Here is a 15,551-nt window from a genome sequence, read left to right as displayed (position 1 = left end):
TGTGCATTTTTATGCACACTTTAGCATAGTATGTACATTTTTGTACACGTTCTTGCCCCTCCTTTCCTTTATCTAAAGAAAACCTAGGCTGTCCGTCACATATACAGCTATCTCCTTGGTGGGCAGAAGTTCATTGATGTGTCCAAGGTGTAAAGAGATCCTGGCCCCCTTGGTAACAAATTCGCATGGCATGGAGAAAGCAGATAGAGAAAATTCTCTCTCCCACTCTCATAATACCAGAACTTGTGGACATCCAAAGGAAGTACTCATTCATGCAGGGCATAGCTAAACTATTTGCTTTGTAATTGAGACTGCCAGTGTGGTGCAGCGGTTAGGAACGGTGGACTCGTAATCTGGTGAACCGGGTTCGCTTCCCCGCTCCTCCACATGCAGCTGCTGGGTGACCTTGGGCTAGTCACACTGAAGTCTCTCAGCCTCACTCACCTCACAGAGTGTTTGTTGTGGGGGAGGAAGGGAAAGGAGATTGTTAGCCGCTTTGAGACTCCTTTGGGTAGTGATAAAGCAGGATATCAAATCCAAACTCTTCTTCTTCTATGGAACTCGCTCTCACAAAAAGGCAGTGATGGCTACCAACCTGGATGGTTTTAAAAGAGGAATGGGCAAATTCATGGAGGACAAGGCTATCAACACTTGCTAGCCACAGTGGCCATGTTCGACCTCCACTGTCAGAAGCAGTATGCCTCTGAATATCAGTTTCTGGGAACTGCAAGTGTTCAGGGTACTGTTGTGCTCATGTCCTGCTTGTAGGCTTCCAAGCAGGCATCTGATTGGCCACTGTCAAAACAGGATGCTGGACTAGATGGGCCATTGGCTTAACGCAGCAGGTTCATTCTGTGGCAGGAGAAGTGCTTTGCAAAATTCAGAGAAGCATGAATGTTGAAGGATGGCTATGTTTTAGAAAGTGTGAATTAGGTAAGTTCACCTTTATATGTGAACTGAATCAAAAAATTTCCCCAACCCTAGTTAGGACAAATATCTAAAAACCTAAACAGCACCTGCAGAAAACTTGCGGCTTTTGCCTAAGGAATGTAAATTATGACACACTTTAAATCCCATTTTTAATAATGAATAATTTTAATTGTAAATTCTATCTTACTGTTGTATAGGCTGATTTTTTTAGATTCTGCTTGCCTCACATGTGTCAGCTCTATTAGCTTAACCTAAAATCTAAGTTACCGATATGGTGTTAATGAACTTTCCATATGCAAGGACCGAAGGAACAAAAGCAGTTAAATGTTGGGCACCCTAATCTTTCACTAAAAACAGCAGAAAAGTACTTAGAGCCCTGTGTGCTGATTCTATATAGTTAGCAGTGCACATTATGACGCTAGCTGACATTGTAAAAGCTGAAATGACTTCCTTTTCAAAAAAAACAACAACAGGGAGAGATGTGAATGCCTTCCCGTATTTTATGATTCACGAAACTCCTACAGTAAATTGCTAGCTCTGTGTAGTGCTTATGGGGGCATTTTTGTGGTGGTAAATGATAGCTGCAAGATCTACGAGGGAACCAAAGTGCGAAGAAAATAGTGGATAAAAGTGGATAAGCTTACAATTATTTCAAAAGGGAGTGGGCAGAAAGAGCATTCTGCTAAACCTCTGGTGGTCAACTAAAGAATGCAATCTGGAAGTCTGACATATTATAATAAGCCAAGATCCTTTAGTGGTTAGCAGTGTACTTACAGAAGCTGTCACTATTAGTGGGAAGGGAAACAACAGGCAAGTAATCTCATGAAAAAGTCTAGGAAGCATGCATCAGTGAGGAAAGATGATATACATGAAGAATATGATGTTTGATGGGAAATCAGCAGAGCTTATTTCCTAGTAAAATATATTCATGATTGAGCCATAACAATTAAAGCCTACATCCTATATTGAAGTCAATTGTGAAACTCCAGGGACTGAACCATAACTCTACTAAGATATTTTACAAATTATAACCAACCAGCATTCTTGTGGTTGCCATTTCTCTAATAGGTGATATACTCTCCTTCCCAAGCCCACCTCTCAAAGATGGCTGCCGCAGAGGAAGAGATAAGAAGCAGGACAATTCCACTGGCTCTGCTGAGACACTAACAACCTTTGACTCTACCTCTCGCTAAACCGTCACCTAGCAGCAGCCATTCCACCAGGTTACAGAAGAGGTGGACGGTAGGGTTATTTCCCCCTGGAAATGCACAAATCTTACGAATCCGCATTTCATAATGCACAAAGCCATATTTAATAAAGCACAACAGCTTGAATTAAAACCCATTTAACCATTCTAAATAAATCTGAGTAGCTAGACATAAATGCTACACAGGACTGGCTATAAGAATGTTGGTCTTAATCTTAACAGTCCTATGTACTTTTTACATAGTTTAAGAGGCACACACAACCTCTTAAAACGAGGACTGCACTAGGCATGAGAAATGCATTAAATTTTATCTTTTCCATTCCTGTTTTCTAAACCAAGCTGCAGGCTTGTAAATATCATTATTTATTCAGTAAATGTAAAACAGAGAAGCAAATAAGCAAGCAGCTCACATTATGTCCAATAGAATATCAGTTGCCAACCTTTGGGCCCATTTCCAAACTGGATAAACTCCCATGAACACTACATTCACCACAACCTATTCTGTTGGCCACAATCAAATGCTTCTTACAAGCCTTCTTTTTTGGACCATAAAGAAGACTGATCGTCGAAGAATTGATGCTTTTGAATTATGGTGTTGGAGGAGACTCTTGAGAGTCCCATGGAGTGCAAGAAGATCAAACCTCTCCATTCTTAAGGAAATCAGCCCTGAGTGCTCACTGGAAGGACAGATCCTGAAGCTGAGGCTCCAATACTTTGGCCACCTCATGAGAAGACTCCCTGGAAAAGACCCTGATGTTGGGAAAGATGGAGGGCACAAGAAGAAGGGGACGATAGAGGACGAGATGGTTGGACAGTGTTCTTGAAGCTACCAGCATGAGTTTGACCAAACTGCAGGAGGCAGTGAAAGACAGGAGTGCCTGGCATGCTCTGGTCCAGGGGATCACGAAGAGTCAGACACGACTAAACAACTAAACAAGAACAACAACAAGCCTTCTTTCCATTTTCAGCAGGGAGAGGGGGCACAGGGTGTAAGAGAAAGCCTCTACAGGCATCCATAGGTACCACGTTGGCAATCCCTAGAGAAGAACATGAATTTGAGACACTTTGGATATCTGACACAAATACCTTTTAAATGCATGAAAATTGCACAGCACCAGACCTTGCAGGACGGAGACCTTTATCTATATATTTTTGGAGAAATTTAAAAGGGGTTCCTAGGCTGGATATAGACATGTTGAAGAAGTGATTCAGTTAAACGCATTGTAAACTCATACAGGGAAATCTGGTAGGGAAAGACGGGACTCCACAGCGCCATCTGGTACACAGTGTTATATCACATATACAATGCATATAAAACACTTTTTCTTTACCAATCTAGCTGAGTCCCTAGATTGGAAGTATCCCTCACTGGAACCCTAAATAAAGGGATGCATGTTCCAACTGAAAATATGCTTCCATTCCAATCCTAAATTGGCACTGAAAATACCAAGGATCTTATCTCAAGTGTGAGAGATGAAGGCAAAGATGGTGTGTCTACCATCCAGCTCCTAGCTTTCTGCATAGCAGATGCCTCCCATTGGGACACAGGAAGATCTAAAATGTTTTAGGAGGATAGATCTTTTTAAGAAAATCAACTGAAGCAGCAGCTGCACCACAATATGACATACTAGAAGAATCGAAGTCTTTCAGGCAAAAACTCCAGAAATTAAATCCTAGATAAAGAAGGACAAAACCCCAGACTATACACTATTGATTTTTTAAAAGCAATGTAGTAGATAAAAAATAATATCAAAAGAATGCTTAACAAAGACGTGCTTATACCTCTAGTGTATGATGCTTGGTTAAGAAGAGTAACATTGGCAAACATGCACCATGTTCTGTCAAATCACTACTCACCCATTTAACACCGTGCTCATTCACTTCTACATAAACGGTAATAGAAAGCGTATTTTGCTGCAGGGTGTGAATCCAAGGGACTGATACTTTCTCTGTATCCTGAGTAAGTTGCAGATGTTTTCTTGTTGGAAGGACCATGAATAGAAAAAAAGTGTGTGTTTTGCTGGCATTCACTTAGGCCTCATTCTACTTTTACACATGGCTGTTGCTCAGATACAGCAGAAATATGTTCTATTCAGGCATGCAGTTATTATTAAATCTAATGAAATGCAGTTTATTTGAGAAATTCAGATAGGAATGGACACCATGAAACAACAGTAGCTGAAATTGTTATTTTAGTCGTGTTCGACTCTTTGTGACCCCATGGACCAGAGCACGCCAGGCATTCCTGTCTTCCACTGCCTCCCGCAGTTTGGCCAAACTCATGCTGGTAGCTTCAAGAACACTGTCCAACCATCTCGTCCTCTGTCGTCCCCTTCTCCTTGTGCCCTCCATCTTTCCCAACATCAGGGTCTTTTCCAGGGAGTCTTCTCTTCTCATGAGGTGGCCAAAGTATTGGAGCCTCAGCTTCACGATCTGTCCTTCCAGTGAGCACTCAGGGCTGATTTCCTTAAGAATGGATAGGTCTGATCTTGCAGTCCATGGGACTCTCAAGAGTCTCCTCCAGCACCATAATTCAAAAGCATCAATTCTTCGACGATCAGCCTTTATACAGCTTAGGTCTAAAATAGCATAAAATTTATCCCCAATTTTCTGATACTACTATCTCTTTGTTGTTACAAATAAAAAATGGAGATTAAAAGAAAATCTGGTGCTTTCTCTGCACTGCCATTCTTATCGTTTTAAACAGCCCTGCTTATCATTTTGTGAAATTTCCTCTGCTAAGATCCAGTGCTCCTATTTCCCCTTTTCTAACATCAAAGTCTTACTAATTCTCGTATTTGTGCCCCTGAGAACAAAAAATATATAAACTGAATGTGGGCCCAGCGTGCATTCTTATTTACCATCTTAACTTGCCATTAAATATATTTATCTCACATATATATTAGCTGTACAAGTGAAAATGCAACCATTTACAATGAATTAATCCTTACAACAATGAGATGGGCAAGGAAGCTACTGTCATATTCAAAGGATAAAGGACAATTGTTACCTACTTAATATTATTAATTTCATGCTGTGTAAGCACTATAGTTAAAAATGTCCAAAACCATAAGTTCACTGCTATTCATAAACTACTTCATTACATTTCTCATTTCCTAGCCTTGCTTTTTATTTCTATCAAATATCTGCAAAGCTGCCCCTATCATCATCTTCAGATTTGCTGATGAAGTAATGAGTTATGCTAAATCTGTGGCCCTCCAGATATCAATGAATTCCAGTTTCCATCAGCCCTATCCCAGCATGGCTGATAGGAATAATGCAAGTTGTAGTGCCACAGGTTCTCCAACATTGCCATAAAGCTATATCCTACACATGCACATAACATTTTTATTATTATTGTGGAATAGTAAACAAATGTTTTCAAAAATACTGACACCCCCCCCCCACCCTTTTGGAGCTAAGAGGCAGCTTATTTACTTGAGTTATTTATTGAAGATATTTAGGGCAAAAGCCCTCTCAAAGCAGCTTACCAGATAAAAGCAAACAATAAAACACAACTAATAGATAAAACCAGCAGTAAACCACGAAACAACAGCAGCTCAACAAGAGCATTTCAAGGCCAAGGAGAACAGTGTATCTTCAGAGGTTTCCTAACACTAGCATTAAATACCAAACATGTATTAAAGCAACAACTAAAACATAATAAAATACAAAACACTATGTCAAGAGAATTGATCGACAGCAGCGAGAACTCTGTACTCTGAACTCAAGTCACACCAAACATCCTCAAAAAACTAAAAAATTGGAGACAGTCTAATATCCCTCACCCCACAAGAGGAATTCCTAAAGCATTGGTTGAGAAGGTCCAGTTCTGATAACTCCACAACCGGGGGTAGGGGTGGGCGACCCAAATAAGAGCTTCTCAAGGGATCTTAAAATTGAGTATATTCATGTGGGAGAAGACAGTCCTGGACGCAGAACACAGATGGCTACAAAAATCAATGCACAGAGTGGAGCTTTCAGGACAGAACTCTTGGAAAGAAATTAAGGGCCCATTCTGAGCAGAATGAGAAGGGGTGCCCCCCAATTTAGCAAGGATGTGAGGAGGCCCTACCAGACATGGTGGCCAGAGATGTGTCATGCAGAGGTACAGTGGGAAGGGAAACAATCCCAAAATATTGCACCCCGTTATGGAAGATTCCCAATTTCATACTGCTGACTCCCTCTCACTGCAGCCAAGTTTGGTAGGGATTTTCAAAGGAGCATGGGGGCTACAAAGGGGAGGGGGGAAATCAGTAAAGCCAGCTACTTAGGAAGGGCAGACCCATTAAATCTAGTCCTTGCTGCCTCTCTTCTGCCCCCATTTTTTCCTCTAAAACTTTTGAAAATAGCTGCTCATACCCTGAGCAGCTAGCACAGAGGATTCCTTGCTGCCATTAACCTTGAATGAACACAGTGTAAGTCCGCCTAGAGCATCCCATCTCTCCCAAGGCCAGACTGTATGGGGGGGGAATAGCTTTCCCTATGTAAGCATAGGGGGTAGCCGTGCTTTTTTCTGCATAATTCTCTCCGGTAGTGACAGGATGACATCAAGCCTTCTTATTCCCAGGACGACTTGCTCCATGTTCATTCAAAGCAGCTGGCAGTCTTGTAGGCTAGCTGCTCAGGCTGTTGATGGCTGGTAACGCGATTTTCAGAATTTTTAAAGGAAAAAAATCAGGGGCGGGTGGGGATGCGTGCAGCTTTATTTGAGAGATCGCCATAACAGTTTTGGAAAGTAGCTTCATATAAATAACATCCTGTTTTTGTTTGTATGTCTTGGAGATCGCTAGCTCAAAGGCAATCATTTTGTAAAGAAGAGAAGCTTGTTTTTCTTTCCAGCTTTAATCTCTTGCAAATTCCCTGAAGGATCTTAAGGTCAAACTGGAATCATCATCAGCAATAACCATCTGCAGGTCAAAAGCTGCCTCACTATTCTCCATATACATCCTTCACGAGGCTTGTACAATCATTTTTCGAGTGGGGTTGCAAAGATATACCTAGGGGCATAATTTCACAAAATTGAACCACACAGCTGGCCTTCCCATAATATACAAGCCATATAGTACCTCACTGCTCAGTGATAAAAGTTTTCTAAGTTTAAAACTTCTGTTTAAGAAACTTTATATACAGCAAATTAGTATATCATGTCTATCTTTGATTTGGAGCCCTCTCAAAGAAGCATCTGAGTCCATCAGTCGTATCAACAAATAATTTTTAACAAGATAATTAAGCCAGCATGGATAACTGATAGGAAACTGAGATCTAACTATGATTGCTAAACAATATAAACCAAGGAAATACCGAATTGATATAACAATCCAGATCTTCTTGTTCACCTTGCAGTAGGTTCACAGGTACTTTGGTTGATTTCCAGGGCTTTTTTTCAGCCAGAACTCACCAGAATGCAGGTGGGCGCCATTATAAGAGAACTATAGCACTCTCTATATATATTCCAACAAACTATTGAGTACAAGATCTATAAGGACTTATAAGCTACGCTATCAGCAGAACAAGGTAACAAAGGTGTGATATCAGAGTGGACAGCAGGAGGCTGGGCATTTTTTATTGCTTCCTTATGTTAACAAAACAAAAAAACCCGCCCAAATTCCTTCCTATATGAATTACATATAAAACTAACACAGAAGAGTTAAATGTTCACCAGCTCCCTTTCTCCTGTTTTATAGCTGCAGGCGCTTCTTATTAACCCAAACCTTTACCAGCACAGTGTGTGTGTGTGTGTGTGTGTGTGTGTGTGTGAACAAGGCCTAGACAAAAACTCCTGTCTGAGAGCCATCTTTGAGTGTGTGCCTTCCACACCATACATCACTCTGTTATTGTACAGTAATCTAGGAAAGCCATACTACTAATGGACGGTAGACTCAATAAGGCATTTTAAACTACACTTTAAAAATGCCTTATTGAGCCCATTTTGTAAAAAAGGCTTTATTAGCCATTGCTCCAAGGGACACTAGACGGCACACATAGATGGATCCCTGCCCATCCTCGTTGCCTTCACAAGAAAGATAAGATAAAGCTAAGAGAGAGTTAACTTGGCCCAGTTTGTTCTTGCTCACTGGGGAAATATCTAGAAACTTCTAGCATTCTCATGATTTTGCCAAAATGACAATGGAAACCTATTAACTATTCATGATTATGTTAACAGTAGACCATTTTATGAAGATAATATAATATAAACACAAGCTTCAGCACATTGCAAGAAATCTGACATAGAACAAGTCTGAAAAGAAACATAATAGTCACTCTTCTATTTGGTACTGTAGTTACTATTTAAGAACCTCCACACTGGCCCAATCTTTCATTTTTTCCATGATTTATTCACAAATTATGGCTTTTCCTCGGGGTTTATCCCTGAAGCCTTTCTCATGCATGAGTATAGGCAGCAAAGGTTTAGGATCAGAGTTTTACTTCTCCTAGATGCGTTACCTTCCCAGGTTGACATCTGTCCCTCATTTCCCTCTGCAGTCTTCTTGACCGTTAGACCCACTACTGGTCTCATCTGCTCAATCCAGCATTAGAGGAGAGTACACAATACTTCAGCATCTGTCAGGAATTGATTTACTTTAGAATTCTTTGTAATACAGCAGTCCTTATAAAAGGTTTGTGGCAGATTAATGCATAGCAACAGTCCAACAGGGCCCAGGTTTTATAAAGAATTTTATAAATACAGTATTAGCAGTTTTAAATTTATATCCCTTGTTACACAGATGCAAACTTGCAAAGTTTGCCATCTATACAGTTTATTTATAAACAACCAAAAGCAACTAGCCATGTTTAAAAAAGAAAGGAGCTCATTATACTCTTTCCTTTATTGTTTAAAGAATATTGCAACATGCTGTTTATTGGTAAAGCATACCTTAAGAGTTTGAAAACTGACATACATGCTACTGTTAAGTAAAGAAGCTGTTGACGCTTTCTTAAAACCTTTTATTCTGAATTTCAGTTCACAGGCTGGGGCTGAATGTGTCCCTTCTTAGTCCCATTGCTCAGATGTTATGGTTTTGCACATCAGTGAAAGAACTAGGCCAAAACTCAGCTCCATATCAAGCCTGCTTGCTCTTCTGAGACAAGAAACTTTTGACATATGGAGGAAATCAAGACTACAGCTCTCCCACTTCTGTCCTGAAGAAATGTTCAGTGGACTGAATGGCCTTTATATACAAAATGGGAGCATTACCCACATTGCTGTCACATTCAAACAGTACATTTAAAGCAATCTTATACCACTTATGCTACAGTTTCCCCAATACAAACATGGGAACTGTAGTTTGTTAAGTGTCTCCTAACAGCGCTCAGCACCCTTAACAAACTACAGTTCCCAAGAGTCTTTGGGAGAAGCCAGGATTCTTCAAGTAGTATAAGAGTGCTTTGAATGTATATTGTGGTCTGTGTATGTATGTAGCTCACTTCTAAACCAAGTACAGTATAAAGGACAATGTAAGAACATCAGACACCACGATGCAAAGGAAGGTATATCCACTGAAATTAATAAATATGACTAAGTTAGTCTTCTTAATTTCAACAGATCTACTCTGAGTTGAATGCCATTCAGTCAGTCACAGAATAATCGTAGAGAGCAAGGGAGCTAAAAGTTTACACAAATAAGTATATCTGCATACACAATATTTGCAACTGCATCATTTATTCTAAGATTAGCCCTCTTTAGGGAAGTTTTTAATGTCCGACATTTTCTTGTATTTTTAATGTTTCGTTGGAAGCTGCCCAGAGTGGCTGGGGAAACCCAGCCAGATGGGCGGGGTATAAATAATAAATTATTCTTATTTATTTCTTATTCTTATTATTTTCTTGTGGCAAAGAATTTAGACTTCCTATTTTGCAGAACATAGTAATGAAGGAGGAGGAACAGCAACAGCTGAGCCTTGTGTTTTTATATTGTAAACGGCCCTGTGATGATCCTCTGATGAAGGACAGTATAGAAATGTTTTTTTAAAAAAAAATAATCAAAAAAATCTTTACCATCCTTTTTATAGCGCTTCTTGCCAAGGCACAGTATGATAACCTGAACTTCCGAAGGACTGTTAGTTGCATACAGGCCAGGCATTCAACAAAATGAAAAATCTATGTGAATACCAATTTCTGTCTGTCACTGTGAAGTCATCTTTGTGGCTTCGCCTGGGCCTGCTGTCTCCTCTAAGCAGATTTGGTTTAGATTGATGTGGCTTAGCCAAGGAAGGCAGACAAGCAATAACCAGGTTACTGACAAAGGAAAGGAACAAATAGGAAGACTGTTATTAGTTTATTGTAGCTTTTATGGTGAAGTTAACTATAGTGACTAATGTGCAATGGCAGCTACTTTCAGAGACGACTAACAATATGACTGTGAGCTATCTGGAATGTCTTAGAAACAGATATTAAGTTCACACTTGCCAAGCTATTAGCACATGAAAACAATCTATTATGGGTCACCACACTTCTGTGTTCTCCAGAGAGAACAGTGGGTGAACTTGAAAAGAAAAAAAATCTGCAAAACTAACCAGGTTTAATGCTTTAATTTCATTTCAGGGTTTTATCAGCTGCTCTTCAATTTCCCTCTTGAGTAGTATTTGTTCCAAAAGCAATTATATTTTCAGAGTTAAATGTTAATATATATGGGGATGGAAAATGTGTAAATCCTGCCTCCAGCAGCAGCAGCAGTGAATGGCTGCCACTTGCTAACCAGCCAGTACAAAATGGGCTTGGAGCAAAGAATTCTGGACCAAAAAAGGCCGGTGAGGATTTACAGTATCACAAGGGGGCCGCTTGTTCTTGTGCAAGTAATTTTATATGCTTAAATGAAGGGCACACGTAACATTTTTAAATAACTGTAAACCACAGAGTCGTTCACATTTTATCATTATTCTAATTTATTTCTTGCAAATGACTTACAAGAAGGCAATGTGAATTCCTTGTAAATTTGCATCCGGCTGCAGGCCAATTAACACCATCTGTGTATAGATGACTACACAAATTAATCATTCCAATCTATCCATAATTATTTTTCCTGGACATCTTGTATGATTAACCAGAAGAGAGGAATCTGCACAGGTGCCACAGACTGATGTGGGAAGAAAGGGAGGGCACAATAATCTCCAACGTTTGGTCTTGCCTGGGAAAAGTCCTTCGGACTATTCTGTTGAAGACCAAGAATGAATGATGGTAAAAGTTCAGCCAAGCCAATCTCTCTCACCAAAGAATGTTCAGGGGTTAAGCAACTGTTGTTAACCGGTCCCTGCCAATCCCCCATAACGAATGATTTAAAGCAAGCAATATGATAATTCTATATTTTCTCCCAGATCTTCTGTTTCCATGAGGTCTGTCTGTGCCCTAAGATCCTAAACCAAGTTGTATGTTCCGGCTCACGTTCTTTTTTACGTCTTTACATTATTGCTAAATTTGTTAAAATTTATACGTGGGAGCACAAAACATTCTGTCATTTGTTAACGGAGTCCAATGTTATTATTAACAATATTTTATCTACAAAGTTCCAATCAGCAAATATGAAGACACAACCAATTTCCCTTGCAGATGGAAACACTGAGGCAATATATACCCTGCAGCCAGTTTTTGGCATTCACTTTTGTTGTACCTTTAGGAAACAGCTTTTAAATGACTTCTCTTGAAATCTCTGTACATTTTCTATTAAAATATATAACAGTTTTTGATCCAACTTGTGATTTTATTATATTCAGGTAACAGGAAAAAAATGGTCTTTGTGAGAGAAGAAGATGAAGATCTAGTTACGTAATAGACTTTATTTATATTGTATTGACAGTTTGTATCAAATATGCATGTTGTGGGATTTAAAGAAGCATTCTACAGCAAACACTGGATAAATACACTGCTTATTAAAATTATTGGATGGACTTATTGGGATAGGAAAGCTCAGGGGGTTTGAATAATTTACAGCTATGAGACTACAGTAGATAACTATTTTATTATTTCCAAAAATTCTTATTGGAGCTAAAAAACACACCATACCATTATGATTTGGTAGAGAATGTTGTGGATGTGCTGACTGCAGAGAATTAGAGAAATAAAATGGGTAAAACAATGTATCTGCTGGTGCTCTATATAACTTAGGGTGCAACCCTCCCCTTCCAAGGGCAGAGAGGGTGTTCTGCTGCTGGTATTTTCCCTTAACTGGAAGTGGAAAGCTCTGCCACCATGGCTGCTCCATTGGCGATGCTCCATAGAGAGGCGAGTTTCAGGAGCATGTCTGGAGCAGATTCAGGGATCCCCAGCACAGGGAAGGAGCACTGCCCTGAAGCTGGTGTGGTTATTTCTCTGCCCTTTGGAACCAATATTCTTTGCTATTGCATCTACAAAAATTATTAGATTTGAAGTCTGCATCATATAATAGCAGCATTAAAGGTAAACACCCTGAACTTTAAAATGCACATTTATATAAATTAGAGAGAAACTTTTAAAGTTTTCAATATGACTGCAATGAGGCCTTCCTAAGTCCTGCTTGTCAACAAACCTGGTTTTGAGGTTCATATGAGGATATGTCAATACCACAAAAGAAAAGCCAGTGTAGCAGGTGGGGAATGGAAGAGAGGGCAGATCAAGGTCGTCTATTGCAGAGGGTAAAGGGTATATCAGCAATAACACAGAAATATAACCAGGTGTGTAGGTCTTCCTACATTTCACTGATAAAGTTATTATTATTAATGTTCTTGTTAAACACTGGAAGCTGGAAGCCTTTGGCAACTCTAAAAGAAAGCATATTAGATATCAAAATTAAAAGCTAAACAGACTTTAAAGTATTCCTCTAAGGACATCCTATCTACTTCCCAAGAGTTAACGTTTATAATATCATCAAAGGCATTTTGTGAAAAGAGACTAACCACTCTTGGGCGAAAGCCAAGTTTTCAGTGTACCTAATATGAAGCAAGACAACAGAATCCAAGGCCAAAAAAATTAAGGTTGCATTCCTATTCACAATTAACTGAAATGAAGTTAATTTCAGTTATCCACTGTTGAACATAGTGGATACTCTTTTAAGTAAATATACATAGGTTTGTGCACTTAATCTTAAAATACACCCCCCCTCCCGGAAAGAAGACAAGAGACTTAATTCTATATTTGGATCCCCTCCCCTATTCTCATTTGCACAATTAACTTTCCCATTTTCACAAGAAATAGTCTCTCTCTCTCTCTCTCCCCCCCTCTCTCTCTCTCTCTCTCTCTCTCTCACACACACACACACCATATACTCGTTCCACAGGGATACTCTTACTATCACTTGTAGACTGAATTGGAGAAAAGCTAATTATGTTAATTAGCCTACCAGTGTCAAGATGCCTGGTTACAAACAATTATTTGTTTGTTTTAATGAATTATCACTGTGAATAACTTAATAATTTAATTATCACAATTCCATATACTGTCTGACCTGTGCTTTTTTTAATAAAAGAAACCACCCTCAATTATGTGACTATATTCCTGTAAATCTGGCTGATGATGGGCTGTATTTCACCAATGTTTATTGCTGAAGCTTCTTAAGGTGCCGTCACTCTCTTTCAGCAACTGATGCTATCCTATGATCTAATGTAAGACATTACAAAGACTTGATAAAGCTCCAGTGCTCTTTACCCGTGGAACTTCTAACTGCGGAAGATGCAGAAAGCATGGGACAATACAAACTCTGAATCAATCAAGCATTTCTACTTTAGAATCTCATAGAATTACTGAAGGAACTCTTTGAAGTCCAACTAGACATTGTTTAGCTTTCCTGTACTCATGCTGCCAAACCCAAAGGATGCAATCCTACACCCAGCACATATGAAGGGTGAAACTCAACTATTGCCTCTTTATTTCTGTCTCTAGAGCTATTCAGGTCATGCTGCTATACAACCAGGTCATTAAGCCTCTGCCCTGCAATGGTTTTTTAACAGATGTCAGCAACTTGTGACCAAGCAAAATCCAATTCGCAGGCCATTTATGGCAAGTTACTGGGGTGGGGGGTGGGGGAGGTCTGCCTGTTATGGATAACAGAAGAGCTGTGGAGCCCCCCAGGAAGCCACAATCCATTGTTAGTTGGCTATGCTTTGCTTTGTGGACCCCAAAGTTGCAGTTTTTCTTGACAATCAAGTGGAGTATAAATCTTATTTGGGGGGGGGGAGTGCAGGCTTCATGTAGTTGGAACTCAAAAAGGTTGAAAACCTCTATGTTAAACTATTACCTTTATCACAAAGTAAAACTGGAAAGGCAACACTGCAAAAGTGATGGCTAATACTCTACTTTTCAGAGAGCATGTAACGGAGAAAGAGGGAAACTGAAAAGACAAAGCTGAGCCTTAAAAACTAGCTTTACAGGCAACCTTATGAAACACTCAAAGAACCTCTGCTCATCCACATGACTTGCCAACTAGAGACATTTGATGACTCAGAAGATGGTAAAAGTTATATAGATTTGGAATGGCAGTTTTCAGAAAACACACACATTATCTGTTCCTCTCACAAGGTCCCAAAGGAACACGCTCAAGTCTAGGCTGTGCTGAGTAGAGCCAATACTTTTTGATATGCTGTTCGGGGTGTGTGTGTGTAATAAAACATACTTCAGTGGCAGAAGGAAGATACCATTATTATTCAAGACAGGATCTGCACTCTGTGTGTGGTTTATGGCTTGTCACAGAAGTAGGCAGAAGGTACAAGAGCAATATGCTCCCTGTGGGCTGTGAGCCAGTTAAGATAAGTCCCAGGGCAGCTTGTTAAGTATTACTGGGTTATCAGAGCACAAACAATAGATCAGATGTCCTGTATTTGATTAAATATGATACTCTGATTGATTTGTGGAGACGAATGTGATACAGGTTGGAATACAAGAGTTCATGCCATAGTAAATGTGTTAAGTGTGTAAGGTGCCACAAAAGTGTTGATTTTGCTACTGTAAACTAACTTGAACCCTCTTCTGCTAGGATTCTGGAATTCAAAAAAGGTTCTCCATCAAGGCAATAACAGGTATCTCAGTGTCATAACCAGACTACTAAATTAAACTGGTATGCTTCTAGAAACCTGATGAAATACAAAAGCGTCTGCTTGTTCCAATAGCCTGCTTCAAAAAGGAAAGGCTGGAGACAGGACCACAGTTGGCAAGAGTAGTTTTTTGATCCAGAGCTGAATTGCAAACCTGACCTTCTCCTTTCTCTTAATGAGGCATTAACAACCCCAGACAGCAAAGACCCCAGTCTCCATTAAGTTGCACATGTTGTTGTTTAGTCGTTTAGTCGTGTCCGACTCTTCGTGACCCCATGCACCAGAGCACGCCAGACACTCCTGTCCTCCACTGCCTCCTGCAGTTTAGTCAAATGCATGCTGGTTGCTTCGAGAACACTATCCATCTCATCCTCTGTTGTCCCCTTCTCCTTGTGCCCTCCATCTTTCCCAACATC

The 15,551-nt window shown here is 39.8% G+C and overlaps 1 protein-coding gene across 5 annotated transcripts in view; it reads right to left on the bottom strand.

Moving 5' to 3' along the window:
- Window positions 1-15,551, bottom strand: part of KCNG2 (potassium voltage-gated channel modifier subfamily G member 2) — a 52,243-nt gene that overhangs the window by 23,793 nt on the left and 12,899 nt on the right. The window contains exon 1 of one of the 5 annotated variants that reach the window (XM_083518713.1): window positions 3,995-4,133. The exons of the other annotated variants lie outside the window; for them this stretch is intronic. The gene's annotated coding sequence lies outside the window, so the exon portion shown is untranslated. Of the gene's footprint in view, window positions 1-3,994; window positions 4,134-15,551 lie in introns of those variants that run through there. 5 annotated transcript variants of the gene reach the window in all.

The sequence above is a fragment of the Podarcis liolepis genome (assembly GCF_965112155.1).
Source record: "Podarcis liolepis genome assembly, chromosome: 8".
NCBI lineage: Eukaryota > Metazoa > Chordata > Lepidosauria > Squamata > Lacertidae > Podarcis > Podarcis liolepis.
Note: the sequence above shows the minus strand (reverse complement) of the source record. Positions and strands in the feature narration are given on the sequence as shown.